We start from the raw sequence: 12,717 nt of genomic DNA, 5'->3' as shown, positions 1-12,717 counted from the left end.
TTTTTAAACTTAAAGCTTTTAAAATGCTTGCTTTCGATAAAGCTAAGATTACGGATTATATTCGCTAGCTCGAACGAGCGTTTAAAGATTACGATATCGCTAGCGATTCGGAAAAAAAGCAATGCTTTGCCGAATATAATATTTTTAATCTTTTCGAATATGATATACGTTGCAATATCGAAAGCTTCGAAAGCTTTTCGAATTCGAAAGTAATTTAAAACGAATTTAAATCGATAGTTAGAAAAAAAAAATATAAAGCATTCGATTTAATTAAATAAAAAAATAATATTAAATTTTTAAACGACTTAAATAATAAATAAATAGCAAAGGAAAGAGCTTTTAAGACGGAGCTTTTATAATTTATTCGATAATTTAACTTTACGAGCTTTACTTGCTTAGCCAATAAAAATATTATCGATAAGCAATTAAAGTAGAAGTTCTTTAAGTGCTTACCGCTATCGATGCAGAATCGGATTTAAAAGAACGTTAAACTTAAAAAAGATCACTTGCAATCTTATAATATAATATATATTATAATAAGCGATTTAATTAAGCAAAAATAGATTATTGCGAAACGGATTAAAAAATACGATTACGTTAAAATCTTTAAAGCTTTTTCTCGTTATAATCTTTATTAAAACGAGAACTTTCGTTTTTAAATACCGTTTATTATTCTTAAAAGCAAGCGAAACTTATACGTTTTACTTTTTTATAGCACTTACTTTAATAATACTTATGCTTTTCTTTTTTATCGCGTAAGCATTATCGCTGCGAGTTCGATTACTTTATTCGTCGATCTTAATTTAAAAATCGAAGCTTTTATAAAACAGCTAGCGAAAATTAATATTTATTTAAGACTTACCGATAGCTTCGCATTCGTATCGAAAAAAGCTTATATAAATCTATTAAAAGCAGCTTAATACAAAGAGATTTAAAAGATCGCTTTGCATCGAATTTACGAAATTAATGCGGCCGATACTTATTCGAGCCGAAGCTACGCAATATCGAAAAAAAACGATCGTTAAACGATTTTACGTGCATTTTTTATTAATGCTAGCAAATTGCTAATCTATTTAACTACTAATAAAAGCTTTATAAATATTAAAATCAATATTATTTATTTATGCTTTAATACGAACTAGCTTTTTATTTTAACGAAGCGGACTTAATATATATCGAGTTATATCGAAAAGAAATATTATCGATCTCATTTTAATTTTAAAACGATACTTTTAAGTACAAGCAAGTTTCAAAAAAAGTTCGTAAAACGATAAATAATCTTAATTTAAAGCGACGTTAAAAAGCTTTAAAAGCATAACGAAAATTTATTAAAAAAGCTATACGAGAACGCGTTAAAGCGCTTATTCGATTAGCTAACGGCGGCAATGCGAAAGCTTTTCGTATTAACGACTTTCATATTTCGAATATAATTCGCTAATTATGCATTATATCGACGAATTTATATGCTTATGTATTTAATATAAAAGCTATTATTACACCGATAAAAACTCGAGCGCGTAACGCAGCTTTTCGAGTTACGTTATATTCGTTAAAAAACGCTTTTTCGGCAAAAGCAAAAGTTTAATTTATTTATAATTAGCTTAAAGTTATTTTCGTTAAGCTAATAAAAATAAATAAATCCGAGCTCGCTTATATTACGATTTTAAATCGAAACGCTTTACGATCGAAAGACTTACGCAATCTGCTCGTTACGCTATTAAAAGCTTTTAAAACTATACTTAAATTAAAAGCTAAGCTTTTTAAAACTGTTAAATTATATAAAAGTTTTAATAAAATGATTTTTTTTTAAAAAATAAATTATAAAGCGATTCGTATTAAGCTTTTAAAAAAGCGCGATTTACTTAAGAACTTAATTTTTAATAAAATTATTACGTTTTTCGTTACTTTTTTTACTTTTAAACGATCTTTTTTCGAAAGTATAATCGATAAGATAATTTAATAAACTTTTATTAACGAAAGCGCTATTAATTACTTTTAAGCTACGATTAGCGTTACGAAAGCTTTAAAAGATTACTTAATTATAAATAATAAGCTTATATTAAAAGCAACGAATAATACGATAAAAAACAAACTTGCTTTAAAGCTTTAACGATTTATTTAAAAAAAAAGTAATATCTTTTTATTTAATAACGATTTATTTTGCAAAATTACGAATCGCTTTATTAATAAAGCGCTTTATCGCAAGAATTTACTTTTTTCTTTTTCTTTTATTATTTCGATTTACGATCGAATTATTAATAAAGTAAACTTTATATAAATTTCCGTTCGATTAAAACGGATCTTATACCGAAATGCTATTGCTTAACGGTTTTAATTCGAACGCTTATTTAAGTTTTTTTTAAATATTTAAGTTTTAATTATAAAAAAATATACGTAATAATTAAATTAAGCATCGTCGACGCATTACGCTTTTAATACTTAAAGCGCTTTTAATTTAAAAACGATTTTATTTTGTTTTTATTATCGGCTTTATTTCGATTTTTTTATAATTATATTTTACGATGTTTTTTAATTTTAATACTTCTTTTTCGATTAGTTTATTCGTAAAAATCGACGTACTTTGCGGATCGTAATCGAAAATAATACAAAACTTTTTTTAACGAAAATCAGCTTTGCATCGACGTTTAATTAATTATTTTTTAAATACTTTTATTATTATTCGCTAACTTTTAAAATTATCGTTAATATATTCGAATAATTTTTAATTATTAATACGCGAATTATACTCGATATAAATGCGAAAGTTAACGTTATTATTTATAACGCCGCGATTAAATTCGAAATTCTTATAATTTACGATTAAAAAATAAGCTTTTAAATAATCATCGGTTTTTTATCGCGTTTTATCGAGTACGTTAATAATATATTTATTAATATTAAAAGTATTATAATTTATATTCGATTTTACGTTATAAATTTATTAAAGTTTCGATTTATATTCGATTACCTTTTTATATATAAAATAAAAATCGATTTTCGATATTTTTCGAATTATAAAAATAGCTTTATTATTATTATAATTATTAATTTATTTACGAACTAAGTTACTTAAGTTAAAATAAGCGATAAAACGAATTAATATAACGAAGCCGTCGATCGCTTAAAAAAGCAAAGTATAAGCTTTATTTATTACGATAAATTTTCGAATAATAGCGATAGCGATTCAAAAAATTAATAATCGGCTTCGTTAAAAGCGTTAAAATCGATATATTAAAAGCTTTTTGCTTTTCGCTTAATTTCGAAAGCGAAACGTTGCAATATCGAAAAAAAAACGATTTTATTATTTAAAAGTAATTTATCGATATTTTTAATTTTACGAAATGCGATCTTTTAATAATTTATTAAATAAATGCTATTAATACCGATAATTTTATAATTTATTATTACGATTATATCGATTATTAAAATTCGATATCTTATCGAATTCGAAAAAAAATCTTTTAAAATTCGATTAAAGTATTCGATATATATAAAATTAAAAATAAAAAGATTAAGCTAATAAACGAAGCAAACGAAGTAAAAGTAATATTAAATAGCAAAGTTAATTAATATAAGCTATTAAAAGTAAAAAATACTTTATAAAAGCAAATAAAAAAATATAAGTAATACTTTTTTTCGTATATTACCGATATATTAAAAAGCTTTCGAATTATACTTAAACGTATAACGAATTTAAATATCGATAATACTTTATAGTTTAAAAAAAAGGATTTATTTAAAAAGATAATGCTAAGCAAAGAAAAATCAATCGCATTCGTTTAGCAAAAGTACGATAAGTTTTACGACGACGTTTTACTTTCGATAAAGCTTAAAATTATTTTATATACAGCTTAGCAAGCTTTTAATTACTTGTATTCGAAAGCTTTATAGCTTATTATTATTAAAATGCTTTAAAATAAGCTTAATAAAAGAGTTTTAAAATATTATAAAAGATCATACCGGAATTAATAGTTTTTAATAATTAAAAAGCAGCCGGGCTAATATAAACTTATCAACTTAACAACTTTACTTAATATAATTATACGAAAAGACGCTAATCTACTTTTAATTATAAATAAATTTATTAAAAAGTTTTTTAATTGCTAAATAGCTAGTTTAATCGACTTTTATTCGAATTATAATTAGTAAATACTTTATTAATTAAATAAAGACTTTATCGCTTTTTTTATACTGCTAAGTCTTTTTCGATATATTACTTTTTCGTAAAGTATTATAAATTCGATAGCTTAATTCGATCGAATAATTAATTTTATTTTAAAGCTTTTATAACTTAAAGTCTTTATGCTATTTATCGATAATATTAAAGTAAAAAGATTATAAACGGATTATTTTAACGAAAAAGCATTTTCGAGTATACGCCGATTCGTGCTCGAATATATTTAAAATATTAATAAGACTTTAAAACGAATTAAGCGCGTTAAAGCTACGATAAAAAAAAAATTATAGTTTTATTAAAATAAAATAAATATAATAAGATTCGTATATAATTCGAAAGGTCGTGAATCCGTTACGAATAAAATTATTAAAATTAATAATTAAAAAACCTTCGAAAACGTTATTAAAGTTAAAAGATTTTTAAGCTTTTACTTTTATTTTTACATTTAAATTAAAAAATTCGTATATATTGCTAATTCTTTTTATAACTTTATAAAAAAAGATATAAATTAATAATAAATCGAAGCGCATTCGAAAGCTATGCGAATGTTATAAAACGCTTTAACGACGGCTTCGGTTTTAATTAAAATCGATTACGAAAATTAAAATAAAAAAATAATAATAAAAACGAACGTTAATTTAAAAAACTAAAAAAAATATATTAATTAACGCGAGATTACTTTTAATAAAATATAATCGGCTCGATACGAATCTAAAGTTTAAACGAAAGCAAAATAAATTTATAACGCTATTAAGCGAAAGTATTACGAAGTGCTTAAAGTTTTTAAAAAACTTAAATTATAAATTATCGAAATGCATTTTATTTTTAAAACTAATATTAAAATGCTCGTTGCTTAGCTTTATCGAAAAGCTATTAATATACTTTCGATTTTAATTACGCGCTAATTAATTTAAATTAATTTTTTCGATTTTAAAATCCGATATATTTTTAATAAAAATTATATCGCTATTAATATATTATTAAAACGGCTATAGCATTTTAATAATTTAAGCGACGAAAACGAAAATAAGTTCGATAATAGCTTGCTAGCCGACTTAAAATTTATTAAAGTTCGAAACGGCTTCGAAAAACTTTCGACGAACCTTTTAATAAATATTCGTTAGTTTATTTTTAAAAATATATTTTAACGCTTAAAAAAAGCGAAGAATGCAAACTTTACGAGAACGCGTTAAAGCGCTTATTCGATTAGCTAACGGCGGCAATACGAAAGCTTTTCGTATTAACGACTTTTATACTTCGAATATAATTCGCTAATTATGCATTATATCGACGAATTTATATACTTATATATTTAATATAAAAGCTATTATTATATTAATAAAAACTCGAGCGCGCAACGCAGCTTTTCGAGTTACGTTATATTCGTTAAAAAACGCTTTTTCAGCAAAAGCAAAAGTTTAATTTATTTATAATTAGCTTAAAGTTATTTTCGTTAAGCTAATAAAAATAAATAAATTCGAGCTCGCTTATATTGCGATTTTAAATCGAAACGCTTTACGATCGAAAGACTTACGCAATCTGCTCGTTACGTTATTAAAAGCTTTTAAAATTATATTTAAATTAAAAGCTAAGCTTTTTAAAACTGTTAAATTATATAAAGGTTTTAATAAAAAAATTTTTTTTAAAAAAATAAATTACAAAGCGATTTGTATTAAGCTTTTAAAAAAGCGCGATTTGCTTAAGAACTTAATTCTTAATAAGATTATTACGTTTTTTATTACTTTTTTTACTTTTAAACGATCTTTTTTCGAAAGTATAATTAATAAAATAATTTAATAAACTTTTATTAACGAAAGCGCTATTAATTACTTTTAAGCTACGATTAGCGTTACGAAAGCTTTAAAAGATTGCTTAATTATAAATAATAAGCTTATATCGAAAGCAACGAATAATACGATAAAAGATAAACTTATTTTAAAGCTTTAATAATTTATTTAAAAAAAAAGTAATATTTTTTTATTTAATAACGATTTATTTAATAAAATTACGAGTTGCTTTATTAATAAAGCGCTTTATCGCAAGAATTTACTTTTTTCTTTTTCTTTTATTACTTCGATTTACGATCGAATTATCGATAAAATAAACTTTATATAAGTTTTCGCTCGATTAAAACGGATCTTATACCGAAATGCTATTGCTTAACGGTCTTAATTCGAACGCTTATTTAAGTTTTTTTTAAATATTTAAGATTTAATTATAAAAAAATATACATAATAATTAAATTAAATATCGTCGACGTATTACGCTTTTAATACTCGAAGCGCTTTTAATTTAAAAACGATTTTATTTTGTTTTTATTATCGGCTTTATTTCGATTTTTTTATAATTATATTTTACGATGTTTTTTAATTTTAATACTTCTTTTTCGATTAGTTTATTCGTAAAAATCGGCGTACTTTGCGGATCGTAATCGAAAATAATACGGAACTTTTTTTAACGAAAATCAGCTTTGCATCGACGTTTAATTAATTATTTTTTAAATACTTTTATTATTATTCGCTAACTTTTAAAATTATCGTTAATATATTCGAATAATTTTTAATTATTAATACGCGAGTTATACTCGATATAAATGCGAAAGTTAACGTTATTATTTATAACGCCGCGATTAAATTCGAAATTCTTATAATTTACGATTAAAAAATAAGCTTTTAAATAATCATCGGTTTTTTATCGCGTTTTATCGAATACGCTAATAATATATTTATTAATATTAAAAGTGCTATAATTTATATTCGATTTTACGTTATAAATTCATTAAAGTTTCGATTTATATTCGATTACCTTTTTATATATAAAGCAAAAATCGGTTTCCGATACTTTTCGAATTATAAAAATAGCTTTATTATTATTATAATTATTAATTTGTTTACGAACTAAATTATTTAAATTAAAATAAACGATAAAACGAATTAATATAACGAAGCCGTCGATCGCTTAAAAAAGCAAAGTATAAGCTTTATTTATTACGATAAATTTTCGAGTAATAGCGATAGCGACTCGGAAAACTAATAATCGGCTTCGTTACAAGCGTTAAAATCGATATATTAAAAGCTTTTTGCTTTTCGCTTAATTTCGAAAGCGAAACGTTATAATATCGAAAAAAAAACGATTTTATTATTTAAAAGCAATTTATCGATGTTTTTAATTTTATAAAATGCGATCCTTTAATAATTTGCTAAATAAATGCTATTAATACCGATAATCTTATGATCTATTGTTACGATTATATCGATTATTAAAATTCGATATTTTATTAAATTCGAAAAAAAATCTTTTAAAATTCGATTAAAGTATTCGATATATATAAGATTAAAAATAAAAAGATTAAGCTAATAAACGAAGCAAACGAAATAAAAGTAATATTAAGTAGCAAAGTTAATTAATATAAGCTATTAAAAGTAAAAAATACTTTATAAAAGCAAATAAAAAAATATAAGTAATACTTTTTTTCGTATATTACCGATATATTAAAAAGCTTTCGAATTATACTTAAACGTATAACGAACTTAAATATCGGTAATACTTTATAACTTAAAAAAAAGGATTTATTTAAAAAGATAATGCTAAGCAAAAAAAAATCAATTGCATTCGTTTAGCAAAAGTACGATAAGTTTTACGACGACGTTTCATTTTCGATAAAGCTTAAAATTATTTTATATACGGCTTAGCAAGCTTTTAATTATTTATATTCGAAAGCTTTATAGCTTATTATTATTAAAATGCTTTAAAATAAGCTTAATAAAAGAGTTTTAAAATATTATAAAAAACTATATCGGAATTAATAGTTTTTAATAATTAAAAAGCAGCCGAGCTAATATAAACTTATCAACTTAACAACTTTACTTAATATAATTATACGAAAAGACGTTAATTTACTTTTAATTATAAATAAGTTTATTAAAAAGTTTTTTAATTATTAAATAGCTAGTTTAATCGACTTTTATTTAAATTATAATTAGCAGATACTTTATTAATTAAGTAAAGACTTTATCGCTTTTTTTATACCGTTAAGTTTTTTTCGATATATTACTTTTTTATAAAGTATTATAAATTCGATAGCTTAATTCGATCGAATAATTAATCTTATTTTAAAGCTTTTGCAATTTAAAGTCTTTATGCTATTTATCGATAATATTAAAGTAAAAAGATTATAAACGGATTATTTCGACGAAAAAGCATTCTCGAGTATACGCCGATTCGTATTCGAATATATTTAAAATATTAATAAGATTTTAAAACGAATTAAGCGCGCTAAAGCTACGATTAAAAAAAAATTATAGTTTTATTAAAATAAAATAAATATAATAAGATTCGTATATAATTCGAAAGGTCGAGAACTCGCTACGAATAAAGTTATTAAAATTAATAATTAAAAAACCTTCGAAAACGTTATTAAAGTTAAAAGATTTTTAAGCTTTTACTTTTATTTTCGCATTTAAATTAAAAAATTCGTATATATTGCTAATTCTTTTTATAACTTTATAAAAAAAGATATAAATTAATAATAAATCGAAGCGCATTCGAAAGCTATGCGAATGTTATAAAACGCTTTAACGACGGCTTCGGTTTTAATTAAAATCGATTACGAAAATTAAAATAAAAAAATAATAATAAAAACGGACGTTAGCTTAAAAAACTAAAAAAAATATATCGATTAACGCGAGATTACTTTTAATAAAATGCAACCGGCTTGATACGAATTTAAAGCTTAAACGAAAGCAAAATAAAATTACAACGTTATTAAGCGAAAGTATCGCGAAGTGCTTAAAGTCTTTAAAAAACTTAAATTATAAATTATCGAAATGCATTTTATTTTTAAAACTAATATTAAAATGCTCGTTGCTTAGCTTTATCGAAAAGCTATTAATATACTTTCGACTTTAATTACGCGCTAATTAATTTAAATTAATTTTTTCGATTTTAAAATCCGATATATTTTTAATAAAGATTATACCGCTATTAATATATTATTAAAACGGCTATAGCATTTTAATAATTTAAGCGACGAAAACGAAAATGAGTTCGATAATAGCTTGCTAGCCGACTTAAAATTTATTAAAGCTCGAAACGGCTTCGAAAAACTTTCGACGAACCTTTTAATAAATATTCGTTAGTTTATTTTTAAAAATATATTTTAACGCTTAAAAAAAGCGAAGAATGCAAACTTAAACGAATCCGACGATTATTACGATTATAAAAGCTTTTTAAATTTAATCGAATACTTTTCGAAATTAATTCGAATAATTACTTTTTTAATAACTTTACGAAAATTTAAAAATTTAAATAAAATAGAATATTATAAGTTTAAAAAGGAAATTATTAAGTATAAAGTAAACGATAAAAAACTTTAAAGACTTTCGACAAAAAGCTTTCTTTTTCGATTAATAATCAATAAACTTTCGATTAAAACGAATATTATTACGGCTTATTACGATAAAAATAATTATAAAGGCCGTAAATTAATTTATTATTATATTTTTTAATGCTATTTTTAAAATAAATACTATACGAACGTTAAACGATTCGTTAAGACTTATAAAGAATATTAATACCGAGCAGCTAATAAGCTCGAGAAACTATTGCATTTTATTCGATTTAATAGCTTAATAAAACGCTAAGCTATCGATATTATTTATTTATTTGCACGCAATAGCAAAAGCTATTTAATTATTATTAAAGATAATATAAGTAATTAAGTCGAAGCGAAAGCGATTCGAATTCGAAATTCGTTTTCGATAACTGAGTTTATTTTAAAAAATATTATTTGCCGCTATAAGATTTTCTTTTAATTAATAATCGACGGAAGTTCGGAGTTTAAAAAAAAGATAATCGATTTGCTTAATAATTAAGAAATTAATCGAATCGTAGTTTTAATATACTACTTTCAAGCGAATAAAATAATAAAACGCGGCTACGAATTAATTAAAAACGCATTAAATAAGCTTATAAGTATTAATTAGATTGCGCAATTGCTAGCCGTTTTATTCGCCGACTGCACTTCGATGCATACTTTTATCGGATTTACTTTTTTATTTATAATATATAATAAAAAAACAATGCTTTCGATTAAAACTCGAATTTAATTTTAAGCTACGTTATTTTGAAAGCTAATAATCAATCGTATTAAGCTTATCGAGTTAAAAGCACGCTAGTTTCGAATGCGAAACGAAAACGCTACGAAAATTATATTTAAGAAAACCCGCTGCCGTTAAAAAAGAAAAAATGCTTTTAATAATAAAAAAAACTTTCGAATTAAGCTTTTAAAAGTAAATGACTTGGTCTTTAAGCACGACTCGATACGTAAAATAAATATATTTAACGTTAAAAAGCTAGATTTTTAATAGCTTAACTTTTATTAAATTTCGTCGGTAAATATAAAAAGATATTATAAATTAAAAAAGCTAAAAAAAGACGAGGCTTTGCTAAATAAAATATTTGCTAGCAATCGATTAAAAAAGTTCTACGTGCGATATACTTTTAAAGCGTTATCATTTCGCTTTAAGCTTTAAATAAAGAGATCTTTAAAATAGCTTTTATTAAATAAAATAGCCGAGTCCGGCTTTTAAATTAAGCGCTTAAATAGATTTATTATTCGATTATTTAGCTTTATAAAAGAGTAACGGAGCTAATACGCAAGAGTCTTTATAAGCAATAATAAAAAGATAGCAAAAAATAATTAAGTTATAAAGGCATGATTATACGTAAGAAAGGGACGAGTTTAAATTTAATTTTTAATTTTTTTTTTTTTTAAATTTAGTTTTCTTTATTTTCTTTTTTCCTATACTTTTTTTATTTCTTTTTTTATATTAAAAAGCTTTACGTCATTATATTTATATGCCCTCGATCTATTATATACGATTATATTATATATATAAAACGAACTTTATTCGAAGGCTAATTAAAAAAAGCATACGAAAAATCTATTGCATTAATTACTTAGCAAGCTGCCGATACGCTATAAAAAACCTTTTCGACTTTACAACTCAAAGCTAAATAAAATAGTATAAGAGCTTTTTGCAGCACTTTAAGCATTGCTTTTACTTTTTAAAGACTTATCGATATTGCTACGACTCGAACCTTTTAAAGAACTACGAGTATTGCTACGACTAAAACCTCGCGAAAACTTACCGGTATTACCGCGATTAAAAGCTTAGCGAGCACTTTAGCGGAGCTTTTTCGCAAAAAAAATAAAAAGAATAAGAAAAGCAAAAGAAGTAAAAGGTAATAGCGATAGCGAAGATAAAAATGAGCGAAACAAAGACTTATCGGCAATTTATCGTAATTAAATCGAAAGAAAATTATAAAAGGCTCGCAATATACATTTACGCGACTAAAGAAATTATTTAATAAAATATTATTTCGATTTATAATAGCTAAGATTTAACGCAGCAAGTCTAGCGAAGCTGGATCGGCGGTAATAGCGGCGATAAGTAAGCGTAACGCCGAGACGGCTCGATTTTTTTTAGTTTTGTTGCATATCGCAATTTTTTTTATACGGCTTTATTAGCCTTAATAATAGCTCAATTTTTAAAAAAAAAAGTGGCCCGTGCACTTTTATATAAATGACGCGTCATTATAAAAAAATAAAATAAAGTGGTCCGTGCACGCGTATTTATATAACGCGTTGACGCGTCGATGCGCCGCGATACGTATTACGGAAAAAAATTCTGGCGCCGGAATTACTTTAATCCTCCTTCTTTCTTTAATTTTTCCGGAAAAAGTTTAATAAATTAATATAGAATAAAAGTCTTAGCACGCTTATAAATTTTTTAAATCCGTATAGAAAATCTCACGTGATTAGATGACTAATTACTACCACAACTACTGGAATTTATTTTGGGTCACCGTTGGTGACAATAATAATTAATAATAAAGTTAACAGATAATAATATTAAGAAAAAGATAAAAAAGTATAAAGTTGATATAAAAAAAAGGTTGATTATTTATAATAAGACTTCAAATATATGTTGCCGCTTTTGTTTTTTTTATTACGTTATCGCTTTAAGCTTCGCGCTATTACCGATTCGGCAATGCGTTATTACTTAACCGCTTAAGCCGGCGCACGCTTATCTTAACGATAATATTAACGCTCGAATTGATATTGTTTTTATAATTAAATAAAAATGCTATAAAAGATATAAAAAGAAGTTAAACTCGAGGGATTATCTTGCATTTTCGTTACTATTCTTATCTTTATTATTATATTATATACGCCCTCGTATTAATACCGATCCGGCGATGCATTATTAAGTAATACTTTAAAACCGTATTGCGATTATGCAATTCGGCTATATATTCGTCTTGCAAACTTAACTTTATTACTTTAATAAAAGGTGATTCGAAAGCAAGTTTAATTCGAAAAAAAGACGTATATAAAAAGTTAAAGCTTTGTATTTGTTTTATTTATATATATAATATTAATACTAAGCACCTTTATTACGTAAGTGCGTTATATGCTCTAGCTTTATTAAGCACGTAGTTAAGTCACGTGCAAGCTCTTATATAAACGAGTAGTT

This window comes from Drepanopeziza brunnea (assembly GCF_022702325.1).
Source record: "Drepanopeziza brunnea f. sp. 'multigermtubi' strain 214-2 chromosome Unknown ctg10, whole genome shotgun sequence".
NCBI lineage: Eukaryota > Fungi > Ascomycota > Leotiomycetes > Helotiales > Drepanopezizaceae > Drepanopeziza > Drepanopeziza brunnea.
Note: the sequence above shows the minus strand (reverse complement) of the source record.